Source organism: Lissotriton vulgaris, chromosome 8, assembly GCF_964263255.1.
Source record: "Lissotriton vulgaris chromosome 8, aLisVul1.2, whole genome shotgun sequence".
In the NCBI taxonomy this organism is placed as follows: Eukaryota; Metazoa; Chordata; class Amphibia; order Caudata; family Salamandridae; genus Lissotriton; species Lissotriton vulgaris.
Genome location: NC_141696.1, coordinates 1566993419 through 1567014248, shown reverse-complemented (window position 1 = coordinate 1567014248; position 20830 = coordinate 1566993419).

Sequence of the window (20830 nt, the reverse complement as noted above, 5' to 3'; positions counted from 1 at the left end):
ATTTCCTTGATAAAGAAGGTGATAATATGATGGTCTGACCAGTCGAAGCGTTGGATCGACTCTAGCTGAATGGAATCTCTTTTAGAGATTATTATATCCAGGATTGAACCCTTATTGTGTGTAGGGCTGTTACAAATTTGGGTGAGGTCTAGGTCATCGAGGACGTTTTGAGACTCTTGACCACTGCATCATTGTGGTCGTTCCAGTGGAGATTGAAGTCTCCAAGGAATATTTGGGTATTTTGACATCTGATGTTCAATGAGACCATATCCATGAAGTGTTCGGTGAAGGTGAGGTTGTCACCTGGTGGATGATAGATGGTGTGTAGAGAGCATACTGGTTTGCCATTGCTGGTGATGTCGAGGCATATGTATTCGCAAGAAGGGAATACAGGGGATATGGATCTGTTTACTGAGATATTGCTACGATGCATACAGGCGATACCTCCCGGAAATACGTTCGGATTAGATGACCGCCTCCACGCGCAACAACCTAAAATACCAACGGCATTCATCAATATTGGTACAACGCCTTGATGTTAACCGAGAACATTTCAGTTCTCAAGTTTAGCGCCATATTGTGATACTATCTATCCGCTAAACCAATCAAAGAACTGGAATTCTGAAGTTTTCATCAGCCACGTTTTAAGAACCTATCAATTGTTATTTAAAAAATTAGCGTAAGCGTAGGTGTTGCCTTTAAACTAGAGGTCCAATTCAAATTCACTACATCTCGTGGAGGCGACGCAACATTGTGTTTAATATCAGGTTAATCTATTTATCCCTCGTTGGGCTAAAGAGTGAAATATACATTGACATCAGTACCATATAAGAATTAAAATACTGGTTAGATTAGAATTTCGTCGCCTATGCCACGTGATTCCTCTACTCTCCCAAAGATCTGAATAGAACCCATAACCACAGATAAACATCGTTATTACAAGTTGGTTTTAGCTGTAGAAAGTTGTCCTTTGTCTTGAGAAAGGCGCTGGCTGCCGAAACGCGGCGACACACAACTTGACACACAACTTTTTCCTCATTGTGAAAGGAATTGTTAATGTTTTTTATTGTGATTTTTTACTTCTGAAGAATGTAATTTTATTTTGTCCTCTGATACATGTAATTTTAAATTGTTCTATATAATAATAAATTTGTTCAGTATAAACACGTAATTATTTGGAAACTGTCCTTTTCTAGTTTTTGTCCTGTAACCATTGTGTAGGCAATCTAAGACTTCCGCCTAGGTTGTTTCTTCCACTGTGTTTTTCCCTGACCTAGGGGTACATGTTTTTATCTGCTCATACAGGGAACCCTTGTTTGATACAAGTCTCCTTGTGGATGCCGCCACAGAGCTCTCAACCAGTCCTAACACTCTCACTCCCCCAAGGCCCAGACTCCAGCCGGCAGTCTGGTCTTGTGCTGGTCCGCTCCAGGCGCCAACCTCCGGAAACGCTGCAACTGCGAACGGGACAAAGCATCCGCAATGTCGTTATTCGCCCCAGGGACGTGCTTGGCTCTGAAAATCACATTCAGCTTCAAACAGCGCAGCATAAACCCCCTCAACAGCCGCAACACTCTCAAGTCTATTGCCCTCTACCGGTTGACCAACTCGACCACCGTCATGTTGTCCACATGAAACAACACCGACCTGTTCCGAAATTCATCACCCCACACATCCAGCGCCACCAGCAGAGGAAAAAACTCCAAGAAAGCAATGCTTCGCCCTTGCTGCAACCAGTGTGCCGGCCATTCCTCCGCGCACCACCTGCCATCCCAAAACAGGCCAAAACCCGCCGCCCCTGCTGCGTCTGAGAAGATCTGAATCTGCCACGCTGTCCGCTCCTCCACAAAGTCCAGAGACACCCCATTGAAGTCAGAAAGAAAGGTCCACCAAGTCCGCAAGTCAGCCCGCACCCCCATGGAGATCCGGACCCTGTGATGTGGCAACACTGCACCCGACATGGCCATGCTGAGTATCCTGCAAAACGTCCTCCCTGCTCGCACCACGCGGCATGCAAAGTTCAGGAACCCCAACAGCTGTTGCACAGCGCGCAGCACAATCCTCTTCTCTCCAATAGCCCACAGCAGACATGCCTGGGTCTCAGAGACCTTCTCCCGGGGAAGGCAAGCCCTCCACAAAACGGAGTCCAGCTCGATCCCCAAGAATGTCAGGCAAGAGCTAGGCCCAGCAGTCTTCTCTGGTGCCAGGGCAACCCTGAAGTTCTGCACCATGTCCTGGAAATGTGACAGGGCCCTGCCACAATCCCTCGACTGCTTGCTTCCAATGAAAAGGAAATCATCCAGGTAGCCCATTGCAGAAATGTACTGAATACTTCAAAAAGCACACAGGATATGACACACCCCATGGGCAAGACCTTGTCCACGTAGATGGCCGTAGATGGCCCCTGCAAACTGCATACCTAACAAAGAAAAATCCGCCGGATGAATCCGCAGCAGGCGGAAGGCCGACTTGATGTCACATATGGCCATTTCCGCCCCCCCGCCCGCTAATTCGCAGTGAGCGAATAGCATCATCTACTGACGCATAAAGGACCCAGGAGTCTACTTCCGCTATGAAGTCATTAACGGACTGGCCCTCCGGCCAGGACAAGTGATGTATCATCCTAAACTCCCCTTCCTCTTTCTTAGGCACCACACCCAGTGGAGAAACAATTAGATGCTCCAAGGGCCAGTCCACAAAGGGGCCCGACATTCTGCCCTCCAACACTTCTTTTTGCAGTTTAGCCACCACTACCTCCGGCAATTCCTTCGCTGACTTAAGGTTGTCTGCCCACTGACGTACTCTCGGTCCTTGGTAGCCCACTCTAAAACCCTCCACTGCAGCTTCAACGCCGCCTCCCTGTCAGGATAACACGCAAGCCAGTGGGCCATCGCTTCCACCCTAACCGGAGTAGGCGCCCTTCGCGCCAGGCTGTCCCCTACCTTTCGCAATGGAGTTTCGCCACTGTTCCGAAGGCGTGGCCAGGGTGAGACATTGAGTGACCGCGTGACGCCCGCCGCACTTGGAGCACTCGTGCTTGAACTTACAAGGGTATCACAAGCAATATCCCTTGTTGTAGCTCCAGCAGGCACCTGTCGAGCTGGTTCCCTGTTTGGCCCCCGAGGCCGTGTGTCCTGCAGGAGTAACCACCCCTCCCGCCCCAGGCGGGACGCGCTGGAAAGGACCGATAATGCACCGGCAAACCACTAGCTGTGTGCGTGGAGGCGGACGAATACGTTGACGCCATCCACTGCATCCAAAGTTCTTGATCAATCTCAACCCATGGTTTGTCGGGGTTCACACTGACTCGCGCCCTAAACTCTTCGTCATAGCTTAGCCATGCGAAACCTCCAAACTGTAGCTGCGCCTTCCTGATAATGTCCATGTACTTGAACAAAGGGGTAGCCCTAATCAGGTGTTTTTCGCAGTAAATGCTGGCGTATATCAAAAACGCTGACGTCCAATTTTCCATATTGACAGGGACCCGAGGCCTCCTAGTCAATTCCCACTCCTCCTCCTTGGAGCCCTCTTTGGCCTGTACCTCCCTGTGTAGCAGCTTGAAAACATCGACATACTCATGTTTCCAAATCCTACTCTTAATCTTCTCGTACAAATGGGACCCCAAGGGCAACTTCTTCTGGTGTTTGTGCCCCCTTTTTCCTCCTTGTCCTCTTTACCCTCCGACCGGTCCTCTAAACCTGGCTTGTCCGTCTGCACCCCTGCCGTCACCACCTGCTTGCCTGGCATCGCAAGCGCCACCACCTTAGTCCCTTTTGTCCCTTTATCCCGCACAGACCCCTCCCCAACTCCCACTGACCTGCACGCCTTCTTCCTGCCATCTTTCTGACCCCCCTCCCAAGCAGCCCACCAGGCACCCTCACCTGTCAAAGCGGTTGGCACCGGTCCCGGCCGACGCTCCGTGCTGCTGGTCTTCACCACCGACCCTCTTGCCTTCCTGGTCTTCTTCTTAGGGACCTGTAAGACACCAAGTCCACTGTTGCCTTGCTGTCTATCAGCCGTCCTGTCCACGTCTTCTCTCACTTCCCCTTACTCCAACTCATCACTCTCAGGACCGTAGTCCAACTCCACGTCCCACTCATCATCCACAGGCTTCCATTCCACCTCACGCACTGCCCGTTTCACTCCCTTCTGTACTGGCACACCACTCCCTGCCCCCACATCCACACCAGACACCGAAGCCCGGTCCCAGCCGGAGGGAGAGCCGCCGCCGACTCCCCTACTGCTTCAAGGCGGCGTCCAGTTGGGATCCCCCCTGACCCCCTCGGGTCGCTCCAACCCGGGCGGGCTCTGGCATTGCCGGGCCTCACCGCCATCTTGGCTGTCCCTAACTGTCCCCGCTTGACACCCGTGCCCCCTTGCATGCCCCCCCGGGCCCCCTCTCTCTTCTCAGCCTCCTCCTGCTCCGCCCAAAACTCCTCCTCGGATGTAGGGGTAGGTGGGCCCACTAAACCCCGCCCGCATGTCCTCCAGCACGCCCAACCTGGCGTCCACCTCCTGGACCAACAACCTCTGTTCCCTAATCTTGGACTCCACGTCCATGGCCTCCCACCTGCCCAACAATGGAGGGCAGTAGCTCCTGGGCCCCAACCCTTGCATGCTGCTCCAGGGAATGGCCCCCCTGGTGTGCTGGCCCGGGAGGCTCTTAGCACATCCCTTGGTGCCCACCTACCGACTGATAGGCTGCTCCGGGACACCAAAGGTGGCCACCTACGAGGGCGGCCACCCTTAGTGCCATAGGTTGGCACAGACCCCGAGCGGTCTAGTGGTTGGGGGGGACCAGTGGCCCCCCTTGATAACACTTTCTGTTCTTGGGGGAGGGGATGAAGGGCTATATAGCCCAGGGGGCGAGGGTCAAGCGCCCTCTTTGTTCCTGACGCAGCGGCGAGTTGACCCTCGCCCCCACCCCCAGGCTGACCCTGCATCGCGGGACTAGTGACTGCCCGGCGTTTTCCCTCCCATCCGCTTACCCTGTTATTGGGCAGATCGGGGGGGTTTGTTGCTATTAATGACTTGTCTCTGTGTTTCAAGCGGAGTTACAGGGCGATCCAATACAGGAAGGTACAGAAGGCTAGCCTCTACAGGAGCACCGGAAGGGTGCGTGAGCGAATTATCCCCCAGGGAGATCCACGGTGGATCCTGGAGGACCTACGGCGCCCCGTTGGTCCTTCAGGCGGTTGTGTACCTGAGCAACCGGGGGTTGCCAACGCTCAGCCCCCTGAGGGGGAGGGGCGTGAGTAATGGGCGAACGAGAGGTTCACCGGGGGAGGGGTTAGACCTTCCCCCCAAAACTGACAACGCCCCTACGGTTAACACCGCGGGGTTAAGGCTCATCAGGTGGGCAGGTCGCGAGAGGCGGCCTGCTCTGGATCGCCTGTAAGATAACCCAACATGCTGGCATGATGTATATGCTAATAAAACTGCAACAACTTTCTCCATCAACTTGTGTTGTGTCGGTTATTGGTGGAGGGGTGTGTTGTATGAAGAAAGGTCTGGGTTTAGGCCGATATTGGCACTATGCCCCCAGTGCCACGTTAAGGAGGCAGAGGCATCCCCCACCTGCCCCCCAAGTCTGCCCCGTTCATCAGAGCATCAGATGCATTTTATATTATTTACTTAGCGCTACCCGTACCTTTTGTGGCCTGAAGCGTTTCCTCACTTGTTAAGTGGCTACTCCGTGTATGTCTAGCGCTTCATGGCCCTGACCTGGTCACGAAAGCGCTACAGTTGACCCCCTCACTTCCTTGGCGCCCTTCGTGGTGCAGGATTCATAGCTTGTACATTGGCCTCTGTTGGGTCCCTGGGTGCAGCCAGGAAGGTGTTGCATGTAGTGCTCGCTGTTACAAGTTTTCTCTTTGAAATGCTGTAAAGAGCAAGGGACCTTATTATACAGACTCGGAGCACAGCATTTTCTCAGTCTCAGAAGGATAAACATCCAAAGTGGCTCCTCCAGCGTGTGAGCGGCAGGCAGTGGTAGAAGTGGGCGGGATCGGAAGGGCACGGCGTGCCCCTACTTCTAAAAATTATTCCAGTCCGTTCCCCTACTTCTTACTTGCAAAAAAGCATCCCTGGGACGGCAAGAGCAGTCCTACTTAAAAACAATAACTTTTTTCATTCAGCTTCCAGGGGCGGCTTGCGCTACTCTGTTGAACTCCAGAGGCTGTAGCAGCCCCTCCCTGAGCTCACACAAACTGAGGGCCCTGCAGTAGCCCCTCCCTGAACTCTCACAGGCTGAGGACAGGCCCTGCAGCAGCCCCACCCTGAGCTCTCACAGACTGAGGGCAGGCCCTGCAGCCCCTCCCTTAGCTCTCATAGACTGAGGGCGGGCTCTGCAGCCCCTCCCTGAGCTCTCACAGACTGAGGGCAGGCCCTGCAGCAGCCCCTCCCTGAGCTCTCACAGACTAAGGGCAGGCCCTGCAGCAGCCCCCCTGAGCTCTCACAGGCTGAGGGCAGGCCCTGCAGCAGCCCCTCCCTGAGCTCTCACAGGCTGAGGGCAGGCCCTGCAGCAGCCCCTCCCTGAGCTCTCACAGGCTGAGGGTGGGCCCTGCAGCAGCCCCTCCCTGAGCTCTCACAGACTGAGGGCGGGCCCTGCAGCAGTCTCTCTCTGAGCTCGCACAGACTGAGGGCAGGCTCTGCAGCAGCCCCTCCCTGAGCTCTCACAGACAGAGGGCGGGCCCTGCAGCAGCCCCTCCCTGAGCTCTCACAGACTGGGGGCAGACCCTGCAGCAGCCCCTCCCTGAGCTCTCACAGACTGAGGGCAGGCCCTGCAGCAGCCCCTCTCTGAGCTCTCACAGACTGAGGGCGGGCCCTGCAGCAGCCCCTCCCTGGGCTCTCACAGACTGAGGGCGGGCCCTGCAGCAGCCCCTCCCTGGGCTCTCACAGACTGAGGGCGGGCCCTGCAGCAGCCCCTCTCTGAGCTCTCACAGACTGAGGGCGGGCCCTGCAGCAGCCCCTCCCTGGGCTCTCACAGACTGAGGGCAGGCTCTGCAGCAGCCCCTCCCTGAGCTCTCACAGACAGAGGGCGGGCCCTGCAGCAGCCCCTCTCTGAGCTCTCACAGACTGGGGGCAGACCCTGCAGCAGCCCCTCCCTGAGCTCTCACAGACTGAGGGCAGGCCCTGCAGACCCTTACTTACAGTTGGTAGTAGCGAAGAAGGCGGTTCACCTACGTCTACCTGCCGCTGCTCGGGTGCAATAAGCGAGTGAGCATGTTGGGCGTATATGCGCTAGCATACTTCCGGGTAGTATCACGTGACCGCTACGGCGGCCCGTACGGGAAGGAAGGATGGGAGCTGCGCATGCGCCTTGTCAATGCCGTGTCTCTTGAACACGTAGGAGGTTCCTTCGGCGAGCGTGCGTTGGCATGGTGATTTAACAACGCTGTGCTAGCGTAATTGGAACGGGATGTGACAGGGGGCTGGGAGCATTCAGAAATCACTGTGTCTGAACAATAAGTGGGTTTTTGCTCAAATTAAACCCATGAAGAGAAATATCAACAGAATGTGGAATGGGATAAACTAATGTATCGGGGGACTGAAAAACTGGCTAAAAAGGAAATTGTTTTAGCGCAGTGGGCTGTACTGATTGAGTGGCTTGGGGGGTGAATAGCAGTTGTAGCAAGTAGGGTAAACAAAGGGAGTCGATATTACTAGGGCAGTTTTACAAAGCCCAACATGCTCACTCGCTTATTGCACCCGAGCAGCGGCAGGTAGACGTAGGTGAACCGCCTTCTTCGCTACTACCAACTGTAAGTAATTTTTTCTCCCCAAACAGGCACCTAAATTGGTTTGAGCATTCAAACCGCTATGTAGGTTAACTACTCACTATGCAACCTATACCTTTCCAAATCAGAATATGTTGCAACTAACGAAGCCCCTACCTCCTGCTTGATGCAACCCGACTAGAGTACTCCTCCAGTAAGCCCCCATTTTTCCAGACTTTTTACGCTTTGTGAAAAGCTCTATGTTATATGTGTGTATGAGTCTAGTCTGTCTTTTATGTACACCACTGATCCTGATTAGGATATTTCCGTACCTATTTAACAAATAAGGCAAACACCCAGTTGGCACAATAAGCTCCACGACGGTAAGAATATATGAGCACTCCAGTTCAGTGCACTTTAAAGTACGGCAGAAGCATGCTATTCCAGGCACGCACACAGGATGCCAACTCAGACCCCTGGAACTAGACATACAGCCTCAAAATATTTTTACTCCCACGATAATGAGCACGTTTCCACAACACTGGTAGACACGCTCTCTACTGATGAAGGCACTGTTTCATTCACCACTGTGGAAAGCAAGGATAACTGCACGTATTCTGCACCCTAATTCTGCACTACGTTACAGGATAGTAACTATTATATTTACTTTCTTTTCCTTTCCCTAGGTTTTATTGGCACCCTACATTTTAGGAGTGTCTGCCCAGAAGAACATTTTCCTTCTGGATGACCAAGGATTTAAGACTGGGTGCGTCTTTTAGGGGGCGCATACCTCCCACTTCCTTGTTTTGGTCCTGAAGAATACCGGCGATTGCTCCACACGGTAGAAACATGTTGACCAACACATAGCTGAGATACGTAGACCGTAACTCCTACTACTATCTCACCAATATTTTTATCATTGTCCAGTTACTTTTCTATTAAAATCTATACGAAAGCATTAACCAGGACAATTTTAACACTCACACTTTTTTTGTTTACATCCCACTCTTCACTACCTGCTCCACTGTAACTCAGGTGTTGAAGCACACCCAAGTGACGCTAGGCCACTTGGGTGGGCCCCGATGATGAAGCAAGTCACCACTAGGTGGTGAGTGAGGGGTTTACTTACAAAGGAACAGTGCTTCCTCGTTTGGAAAAAACCTTCATCCCCTTCATCGGGTGATACTCCTTCCATTGTTCTTTCTAAATCCTTGACCAGGGAATCAGGAGTATTCCCCGTCCAGTACCCACGGACGCAACTCCTTACTCTCTCTGTGTTTCCAAGACCAAGGAGAAGTGATCAGGTAGGAAAAGTGACCAGGCAGGAGAAGTGACGGGCAGGTGATGTGACAGGGCAGGTGATGTGACAGGGCAGGAGAGGTGACGGGCAGGAGAGGTGAGGGGGCAGGAGAGGTGAAGGGGCAGTAGAAGTGATGGGACTGGAGCAGTGAATAGGCATGAGCAAGAGCAGTAACCGGGCAGGAGCGGTGAACGAGGCAGGAGCAGTGAACGGGGAAGGAGTAGTGAATGGGGCAGGAGTAGTGAACGGGGCAGAAGCAATGAACGGGGCAGAAGTGACGGGGCAGGAGCAGTGAACAGGGCAGAAGTGATGGGGCAGGAGAAGTGACAGAACATGAGAAGTGACGGGACAGGAAAAGGGACAGGGCAGGAGAGGTGACAGGGCAGGAGAGGCGACAGGGAAGAAGAGGCGCCAGGGAAGAAGAGGCACCAGGGAAGGAGAGGCACCCGGGAAGGAGAGGCGCGGCAGGAGAAGTGACGAGCAGGAGAAGTGACGGGCAGGAGAAGTGATGAGCAGGAGAAGTGACGAGCAGGAGAAGTGATGGGCAGGAGAAGTGACGGGCAGGAGCGGTGATAGGGCAGGAGAGGTGATGGGGCAGGAGAGGTGATGGGGCAGGAGAGGTGATGGGGCAGGAGAAGTGCTGAGGGAGGAGAGGAGACCGGGCAGAAGCAGTGATTAGGAATGAGTAGGAGCAGTGAACAGGCAGGAACGGTGAACGGACAGGAGCAGTGAACGGGCAGGAGCGGTGAACGGACAGGAGCAGTGAATGGGCAGGAGCAGTGAACAGGGTAGGTGCAGTGAACAGGGCAGGAGAAGTGACGGGCAGGAGAAGTGACGGGCCATTAGAAGTGACGGGCAGGAGAAGTGACGGGCAGGAGAAGGGAGGGGCAGAGGAATTGACGAAGCATGAGTGTTGATCGAGCATGAGCAGGAGTACTGACTGGACAGGAGCAGTGAAAGGGCAGGAGCAGGCGTTTCCCAGGGCGACTGGAAGGGTAGGGGGCCAGTTTAGTTTGGGGGGACCGGTTTTGTACAAGTGCAGGAGTTTTAAAAACACTGCAAAGTTCTTTGTATATTCAGCAGGTTTCGGTCAACAGTACAAGTGCCAAGATAACTTTGGTGATCAATGTACCTGCTGGAGGGAGATGGGAGCATGTTTTGTCTAGTGGCTGTTTTACTCATCCAAGGTAGCGCAGTGGGGTAATGTGCCTGCTGCAAAGAACATGTACCATGCATATCAAAGAGCAATATGTTATGTGTATAGTTCAGTGGGTACTGCTTTGTGTTCACTTCCCGAATGAAAGGACACTTGAATACATATGGCCTGCCAGTTCGGGCTGGACTGTTCCCATTGGGTGCAGGCTCAAGACTGATTTGCATATGGCTGGGTCCAAACTGGAATGGCATGGTGAGCATGACATTGTTCTGCATTCTGTCCACCGGTTGTTCTTTTTGCTATATTATGATTGAGCAGCCAGCTGGCTGACATGAATATGAAGGAGCTTTTGTGGGTTTCCTTGAGTCTAGATTCTCCTGAAGAGTCCCTTCCTCTTCTAAGCCCTGCGTAACACATGTGTATAGGAGGAGCCCTGTATTCATGTCCTGTATTCATGACCTCAATGTTTGAGACAAAAAATAACCATGGATTTCTGAACAATGAGTAAAAGCATTAAGGTAACATGTTGTTCCACTGAGCTAGCCGACCCTCGCTCTGCTGTTTCTTTTTCGAGATCGGACGTTAGGCGGTGAACAAGGCACCCTTCCTGCAAGTCCTGCCTGGCCCCCTCCCGCCAGACTGGCCCCGGGGATCACAGGGGCGGTGTACGAAATATGAACAAAACCGAGCAATGCACTAAACACTCGAATTTACACCATAATGCACCTTGACACCGTGATAGTCGCCCTGCTGACCTGGCTCCGGCCTCCATCCGGAAGGCCTGTCCTGCAGCGCTCCGTGAGCCCCCTGCCGGGCCAGCCCCCCTCTTCCTGAGCCCCCCCCCACTGTCACTCACCTCTCGGCGGGAGCTGATTTAGAGGCTGTTCCAGAGAGTTTATTTACTGCCTTTCACTGAGTGAAACGGGACCTTTGACCCCGCGCACTCGCCAGGATCGGCAGGGGGCGACCCTCACCTGGGAGGGAAGGAAGGAAGGAACAGGGGGCTGTAATTACAAGGAAATGGCGCAGCGGGGCGTTGCGGCCAATTTAGTTGCGCCATGCCGCGGCATTTAAAAAACGCTGGCACTAAAAACAGCTGCCTAGCGCCAACACAGACACCCTCGCGCCAGGGTGGTGCAAGGGCGCCTGCGTTTCGAGGATGATTGTTTATGTCCTGGAAGGGACACCTACCTGCACATAAACAGGGCCTCATTCACAGGAGAGTGATGCAGTGCGGCGCTGCGTCCCTTTCAAAGCACAGGGATGCGCCATATTCACAACAATATGTCGCATCTCTATGTTTTCCCCTGCGCTGGCGCAAAATTGGCAGCCATGCGGCAAACTCATGCACCCTTCCGCCATGGTGTCGGGGTGTCTGCGTTTTAGGGGAGATTGTTTATGCAGAGGCTGCTCCCGAAGGGGGCTCGAGAGCCAGCGCCATAACCAGCGCTGCGCCCCTGGACACAAACAACTAGTGGGGGCCGGTTTTTGGCGCGCAAAGTGACCAGGAGCTAAGAAAATGCCCGGCCCCTCCCCCCGCGGCGGCCGGCGAAGAGGAGCCGGCACCTCTGGCCAATGGAGGCCGAGGCAGGCTACGAACTCGCCAATGGGCATGGGGGCCTACCTGGCCTGGAAGGTGAATGGGGGGGCATATAAGCGCTGCTCCCCCAGGCAAGCTCCTATCTTATCGGAGCAGGGGAGCAGCACCGGCGGTGGAGCGCAAATTCTTGTCAGGAAGGGACAGGACACTCACGTGAGGTGTTTGCCTCTTTCTCTGCGTGCTCCTCAATGCATAAAAAGAGGAAAACACAAGGAGAATTGTAAGTATTTTCCCTCGTTCGCCTCCGTAAGCCTACCCAGGGGAGGGAGAGGATTCTGATGCATTCCAGGTTTACGAAACGTTGTAAATCTAGGAATAAGGCAGCAACACCCATGGACGCAGTGCTGCATGAAAAGCGGCCATATTTACAAGGCTACGAAAAGCCATACAGGGTGACTTTACGGGGCCTTGTAAAAATGGAGCGCCACACTGCGCCGACCGCGCGTCAAAAAAAGTAACGCACTGGTGGTGCAAGGGGCTAGTAAATATGCCCCACAATCTTTAAAGACAGTTTGCGCTTTCTGTGTATACTGCCGAATGCAGCACAGAGAGAGCAAAAACAAAAAGAAATACAAGTATTTCTCCTTGTTGACCCAATCTAGCGCCTGCTTTCCAGTCGTGTTCGTTTTTGGCGCTGCCTCAGATTTACGGGTCCTTGTACATAGGAGGCAGCGTCAAAAAGCAATGGGTGTTGCGGTGGAATGCCCACAGCAACACCCACTGCACGCCCCTTGCACCAAGTTAACGGAATGAAAGGGGAGGACATATAGAAAGCAGAGTTAAGCTACGCACGTGAATTAACATCGCTTTGTACATATGGAGCAGGGCATTGTGCCATCGGAAAAAGAGACTTTCTGGTGGCGCAGTCACTTGTAAATATGCCCCAGGGGGTCCTTTAGGTGGTGGTGGAGTTATGTTTCACCTTGGAGGACGGGAAAAGATGCATAGTGTTGCATATTTTGGGGAGCTAATTCACAAAGGTAAATATGGATGTATACATTTACTCACATGTATATTTATAACTACACCTCAGTGTAATGCTTCACCGGTTCGCTTATCACCATTTCTGAGTGTACACTTACACCTAGTAGGAGTGGACATACATGTTTCCAGCCCTCAACTCAAGAGGGTGGAGCCTCCTACACCAGGAATTATGAGTGTAGTTACTACTAGGAACAGCACACCAGAAGGAGGACTTCAGACGGAAAAGGGAGGACAGGTAAAAGTGGAGGTCTCTGGACGTACATCAGGGCATTGCATGTTGTAGTACATGAGTAGCTACTTTACCTACCACCAAACGAAGTCTGTGTATTGGGCCTGGATGTTTGCATAAACCTCTATATTCTTTTTAAATATTCTGATACGACCATTTTACCAATGGGTAATAGAACATTTTGCAGACGACACAAAATAAGATGATAAACATTTAAACCTTGTGAGGTGTCACTTTCGTGAATATGACACAGCATCATAACACTAAAAGATGTAATCCATTTGACCAGTAAAGAGCTTGTGACAGATATACAGCTCTTTTCTACCTCTTCTGAAGTCCTCAAAGCTTTCTCCACCTGGTTGAATGGGCGCCTACTACATTTTCTAGTGTATGATTAGGGAAAGGTGTGGTTTGGAATGTTGTCTAATTAGTGTTGAGTTTTGTGTTGGACTCTCATCTGAATAGTATTCACTTTTAGTGTAATGCATGAGGCCCCGGGGTTGTCTTCTGGCCCAGTGGCGGGTTTGTGTCGCGGTGTCCTACACGCCATGGTGTGTAGCAGTTTCTTACGCACAGTGGGGTGTAGCAGTATTCAAGGTGCAGTGCTCTATAGTAGTATCTTATGTGCGGGTGTGTGTAGCAGTATCCTCACTGTGGAAGTGTGTAGCAGTAACTTAGTCACGGTGGTGTGTAGAAGTATCTTATCCAAGGTGGTGAACAGCAGGTGGTGGAACTTGTGGTGGAGTGTAGCAGTATCTCGTGTGGTTAGATGTACCAGTATCTAACGTGTGGTTCTTTGCTGGTGTGTTCAAATAGTTTTAGCAGTATCTTCCATGTGGTGTGTGTAGCAATATCAAAAGTGTGAGAGTGTGTAGCACTATCCTATGCATGGTGGCATGTAGCAATATCTAATGTGGGGGATGTAGCAGTATGTAACATGTGGTGATGTGTAGCAGTGTTGTGTGTCAGCATCTTCCATGTGATGATGCTTAGCAGCATCTTACCCACAGTGGTGTTTATCAGTATCGTAAGCAGTGGTGTGTAGCAATATGTAATAAGTGGTGGTGTGTAGCAGCATCTTTTGTGTGGAGGTGCGCAGCGGTATTTAATGTGTTGTGAGGTGCAGCAGTGGTGTGTAGCAGCATCTTATGGGTAGTGATGTTAAGCAGTATCTTACTCACAGTTGTGTATAGTAGTACCTTACGAGCGGTGATGTGTAGCAGACTCTTACACGTTGATGTGTGTAGCAGTATCTTACTCGTGATGGTGTATAGCAGTATCTTATCAGCTGTGATGTGTAGCATTATCTTACTCGCAGTGATGTGCAGCAGTATCTTACGAGCAGTGATGCGTAGCAGTATATTGTGAGGAGTGATGTGTAGCAGTATTTTACGGGCAGTGATGTGTAGCAGTATCTTACGAGCAGTGATGTGTATCAGTATCTTATGGGCAGTGATGTGTATCAGTATCTTACGAGCAGTGATGTGCAGCAGTATCTTACAAGCAGTGATGTGTAGCAGTATCTTACGAGTAGTGATGTGTAGCAGTATCTTACTCGCAGTGATGTGTAGCAGTATCTTACGAGCAGTGATGTGTAGCAGTATCTTACGAGTAGTGATGTGTAGCAGTATCTTACTCGCAGTGATGTGTAGCAGTATCTTACGAGTAGTGATGTGTAGCAGTATCTTACGAGCAGTGATGTGTAGCAGTATCTTACGAGTAGTGATGTGTAGCAGTATCTTACGAGCAGTGATGTGTAGCAGTATCTTACGAGCAGTGATGTTTAGCAGTATCTTACGAGCAGTGATGTTTAGCAGTATCTTACGAGTAGAGCTGTGTAGCAGTATCTTACGAGCAGTGATGTGTAGCAGTATGTTACAAGCAGTGATGTGCAGCAGTATCTTACGAGCAGTGATGTGTAGCAGTATCTTACGAGCAGTGATGTGCAGCAGTATCTTACGAGCAGTGATGTGTAGCAGTATCTTACAAGCAGTGATGTGTAGCAGTATCTTACAAGCAGTGATGTGTAGCAGTATCTTACGAGTAGTGATGTGTAGCAGTATCTTACAAGCAGTGATGTGTAGCAGTATCTTACGAGTAGTGATGTGTAGCAGTATCTTACGAGCAGTGATGTGCAGCAGTATCTTACGAGCAGTGATGTGTAGCAGTATCTTACAAGCAGTGATGTGTAGCAGTATCTTACAAGCAGTGATGTGTAGCAGTATCTTACGAGTAGTGATGTGTAGCAGTATCTTACGAGCAGTGATGTGCAGCAGTATCTTATGAGCAGTGATTGTGAGAAGTTGGCCCGATATGCAACGTTCGCTATTCTAGCGACCGCTATGTATCGTTCCAACGACCCTTATGGTGTTTGGTTGTAAGTCAACCTATAGACCAGCTATCCTAGTAGCGTGGATACGAGCAGTCTAAGGCTAAAGACTCGAGAGGGCGCGTTAAGCCAGCTGTTTACCACACATGTACCCCTTGAACACCCAGTGAAAGGACACCACACAAGTGTTATGAAAATAAACAATATATTTATTAAGAATCACAACAGCCCTGTACTCTTTATGAGGACAGGGTACTAAGCACAAACCAAATCTCTTTAGCAAATACTTCAAGTGCACAGTTTAAAACAAGTGTCCGGGGACACGGAAAGGTTAAGGCAAGTCGGAAGCGAGGGACTCGGGACCCTAGAGTAAGGAGGCTATGCAGGCACCGAAATGCTGAGTTACCTAGCCACGAGGGCTGCGGCTGCAAGTCTTACAGGCGTCGGGGTCCTCGCTGACGAGCCAGGAGCCGGAAAAAAAGGAGTTGCTGGCCGGCGACCAGTGATGAATAGTTCGTAGAGATCCAAGCCTGGATCGGAGATTGATGAAACCTGAAAGCAGAGGGGACCAAGTTCGTACTACTAGCCAGTAGTCAGAGGGTACCAGGAAGGCACCGGTTGGCCGTCACCTCGACCAGGTGAGTGGGCGACGCTAGGCTCTGCAGTCTCACGGACCAGGAGGCGTTGTCGGCGACCACGGTGGAGGTGCGAGCTGTCCCACGACGGATGTCGCTGTCGGCGTCTTGAGTGGACCAGGAGGGTCCGGGGTGCTTCTCGAAAAGATGGAAGCAAGGGCCAGTCTGGAGCAACCAGACCGGCAGTGTTGATTCTCGGATGTCGTCACAGAAGGACACAAGCCAGCGGCTAGTGACCAGACAACGTGCTGAGCAGCGAGCAGAAGGGCCCCACGCAGATCGGGGAGATGCTGGGAGACTGCACTTCGGTGCTGGAGCGGCTCAGGGTCGGGGCTTCTCGGACCCCAGAGCACTCACCAGAGAGTTACCTCGATGGTCGTGCTGGTTTTTAAGAGCGTGCAGGTTCTGATGATGGCCGGTCCCTCGAGGTCTCGTCGCACCCACAGATCACAGCTGAGCTGATGACGTGGGTAGAGGTCAGAGGTGCCAGGGAAGCCGGTTCTCGTCGAGCTGGGCCGTCGGATTCCTTGAGGAAGGACTTACAGCAAACCGCAGAGTTCTTAGATGGTGCCCGCTGATGCAGGGTGACTACTCCTTAGCCACAAGGGAGAAATCTTGAGAAGAGTCTTGAAGTCCTTTCGTAGAAAGTATTCTTGATTCAAAGATGATCTAATTTGGAAGGGTCCCCGCTCCGGCCTTTATCCTAAAGAAAGGGGTGGGTACATGACTAGGTCCTGCCCTAAGGGTGGGACCAGGAAGGGGGGTAGTTACACCCCTCTCCCCTGCCGGACTTTCCCCAGGCCAGGGCTGTCGCCCCTGGAACTGGTTCTAACCGGCAGATGCGTAGTGAGCACCGGGGTGCCACTCCGCAGTCACCTTCTCGCAAAAGCCCTACCTACCCAGAATACACAAACCCTGGCTGGGACGGTGCGAACACCGCCCTCGACAGGAAACCCTTTGTCCAAGTGCTCCTCGCTGGAAGGACTCCCAGCAGCAGGAGGTCAGACTCGTGTCTGTGGTGGCAGCATCCATTTTGTGGAGCTGAGGCTTTCGTTAACTTTAACCGGGGTTCACAGTTACGTACATGTCGTGTCCCTCTAGAAGGGCGGGATGCTAACCTCGTCGCCAGGGTTGGTGAGAGGGCAGCACCCCGATTCGTATGACACCTTACTCGACATGTCTTGATAACGCGGCACCGAAGTTACCGATGTGGTACGCGTTATCATGGAACAGCCATTGGGTCTTTTCTCCGCAAGCTGCAACCGGCTCGGCTCGGGCCAGAACACAGTTCACGCGAGCCCATGCACTCTGCCTTCAGGATTGTCAAGGCCTGCCATAGGAGTGACTGATAGGAACTCGGGTGTCCATTGGAGGGTTAGATATAGAGCTACTATATCTAAAGCAAAGGGTGATTACACGACTTCGCCCCAGCTGTCATGCAGCCAGTTGTGTCAAATTTAGGAGGCCAGCCAGGGGTGGCACAATACATGCTGCAGCCCCTGGTGGCCCTGGGTACACCTATGCCCGGAGTTACAGGGTCTGATAAGGTGGCCCAGTACCAATTGGAAATGTACCTAGGGTACATGGAATCCATTTTAAAGAGAGAGCAGTAGGCCTGGGGTCCTGATTGGCAGGGTCCCAGGTCGGCTATGTCCAAAACCAGCTAAAACACAGGGCAAAAAGTTGGGGGCAACCATAGTCAGGATGTACCTTCCTACAGTGATGTGTAGCAGTATCTTATGAGCAGTGATGTGTAGCAGTATCTTACAAGCAGTGATGTGCAGCAGTATCTTACGAGCAGTGATGTGTAGCAGTATCTTACGAGCAGTAATGTGCAGCAGTATCTTACGAGCAGTGATGTGTAGCAGTATCTTACAAGCACTGATGTGTAGCAGTATCTTATGAGCAGTGATGTGTAGCAGTATCTTACAAGCAGTGATGTGTAGCAGTATCTTATGAGCAGTGATGTGCAGCAGTATCTTACGAGCAGTGATGTGTAGCAGTATCTTACAAGCAGTGATGTGTAGCATTATCTTACTCGCAGTGATGTGTAGCAGTATCTTACGAGCAGTGATGTGTAGCAGTATCTTACGAGCAGTGATGTTTAGCAGTATCTTACAAGCAGTGATGTGTAGCAGTATCTTATGAGCAGTGATGTGTAGCAGTATCTTACGAGCAGTGATGTTTAGCAGTATCTTACAAGCAGTGATGTGTAGCAGTATCTTACGAGCAGTGATGTTTAGCAGTATCTTACGAGCAGTGATGTGTAGCAGTATCTTACGAGCAGTGATGTGTAGCAGTATCTTACGAGCAGTGATGTGTAGCAGTATCTTACAAGCAGTGATGTGTAGCAGTATCTTACGAGTAGTGATGTGTAGCAGTATCTTACGAGCAGTGATGTGCAGCAGTATCTTATGAGCAGTGATGTGTAGCAGTATCTTATGAGCAGTGATGTGTAGCAGTATCTTACAAGCAGTGATGTGCAGCAGTATCTTACGAGCAGTGATGTGTAGCAGTATCTTACGAGCAGTAATGTGCAGCAGTATCTTACGAGCAGTGATGTGTAGCAGTATCTTACAAGCAGTGATGTGTAGCAGTATCTTATGAGCAGTGATGTGTAGCAGGATCTTACAAGCAGTGATGTGTAGCAGTATCTTATGAGCAGTGATGTGCAGCAGTATCTTACGAGCAGTGATGTGTAGCAGTATCTTACAAGCAGTGATGTGTAGCATTATCTTACTCGCAGTGATGTGTAGCAGTATCTTACGAGCAGTGATGTGTAGCAGTATCTTACGAGCAGTGATGTTTAGCAGTATCTTACAAGCAGTGATGTGTAGCAGTATCTTATGAGCAGTGATGTGTAGCAGTATCTTACGAGCAGTGATGTTTAGCAGTATCTTACAAGCAGTGATGTGTAGCAGTATCTTACGAGCAGTGATGTTTAGCAGTATCTTACGAGCAGTGATGTGTAGCAGTATCTTACGAGCAGTGATGTGTAGCAGTATCTTACGAGCAGTGATGTGTAGCAGTATCTTACGAGCAGTGATGTGTAGCAGTATCTTATGAGCAGTGATGTGTAGCAGTATCTTACGAGCCGTGAAGTGTAGCAGTATCTGACAAGCAGTGATGTGTAGCAGTATCTTACGAGCAGTGAGGTGTAGCAGTATCTTACGAGCAGTGATGTGTACAAGTATTTTACGGGCAGTGATGTGTAGCAGTATCTTACAAGCAGTGAAGTGTAGCAGTATCTTACGAGCAGTGATGTTTTTATGAGCAGTGATGTGTAGCAGTATCTTATGAGCAGTGATGTGTAGCAGTGTCTTACGAGCAGTGATGTGTAGCAGTATCTTATGAGCAGTGATGTGTAGCAGTATCTTACAAGCAGTGATGTGTAGCAGTATCTTATGAGCAGTGATGTGCAGCAGTATCTTACGAGCAGTGATGTGTAGCAGTATCTTACAAGCAGTGATGTGTAGCATTATCTTACTCGCAGTGATGTGTAGCAGTATCTTACGAGCAGTGATGTGTAGCAGTATCTTACGAGCAGTGATGTTTAGAAGTATCTTACAAGCAGTGATGTGTAGCAGTATCTTATGAGCAGTGATGTGTAGCAGTATCTTACAAGCAGTGATGTGTAGCAGTATCTTATGAGCAGTGATGTGTAGCAGTATCTTACAAGCAGTAATGTGTAGCAGTATCTTATGAGCAGTGATGTGCAGCAGTATCTTACGAGCAGTGATGTGTAGCAGTATCTTACAAGCAGTGATGTGTAGCATTATCTTACTCGCAGTGATGTGTAGCAGTATCTTACGAGCAGTGATGTGTAGCAGTATCTTACGAGCAGTGATGTTTAGCAGTATCTTACAAGCAGTGATGTGTAGCAGTATCTTATGAGCAGTGATGTGTAGCAGTATCTTACGAGCAGTGATGTTTAGCAGTATCTTACAAGCAGTGATGTGTAGCAGTATCTTACGAGCAGTGATGTTTAGCAGTATCTTACGAGCAGTGATGTGTAGCAGTATCTTACGAGCAGTGATGTGTAGCAGTATCTTACGAGCAGTGATGTGTAGCAGTATCTTACGAGCAGTGATGTTTAGCAGTATCTTACAAGCAGTGATGTGTAGCAGTATCTTATGAGCAGTGATGTGTAGCAGTATCTTACGAGCTGTGAAGTGTAGCAGTATCTGACAAGCAGTGATGTGTAGCAGTATCTTACGAGCAGTGAGGTGTAGCAGTATCTTACGAGCAGTGATGTGTACAAGTATTTTACGGGCAGTGATGTGTAGCAGTATCTTAGAAGCAGTGAAGTGTAGCAGTATCTTACGAGCAGTGATGTTTTTATGAGCAGTGATGTGTAGCAGTGTCTTACGAGCAGTGATGTGTAGCTTTATCTTACGAGCAGTGACATTTAGCAGTATCTTGCGGGTAGTGATTTGCAGCAGTATCTTATGAGCAGTGATGTGTAGCAATATCTTAAGAGCAGTGACGTGTAGCAGTAGCTTACAAGCAGTGATGTTTAGCAGTATCTCACGAGCAGTGATGTTTAGCAGCATCTTACGAGTAGTGGTGTGTAGCCGTATCTTACGAGCAGTGATGTGTAGCAGTATCTTACGGGCAGTGATCTTTAGCACTATGTTACTAGCAGTGATGTGTAGCAGTACCTTATGAGCAGTGATGTTAAGCAGCATCTCACGAGTAGAGATGTGTAGCAGTATCTTACGAGCGGTGATGTGTAGCAGTATCTTACGAGCAGTGATGTTTAGCAGTATCTTACGAGCAGTGATGTTTAACAGTTTCTCACGATTAGAGATGTGTAGCAGTGTCTTAAAAGTAGTGATGTGTAGCAGTATCTTACGGGCAGTGATGTGTAGCAGTATCT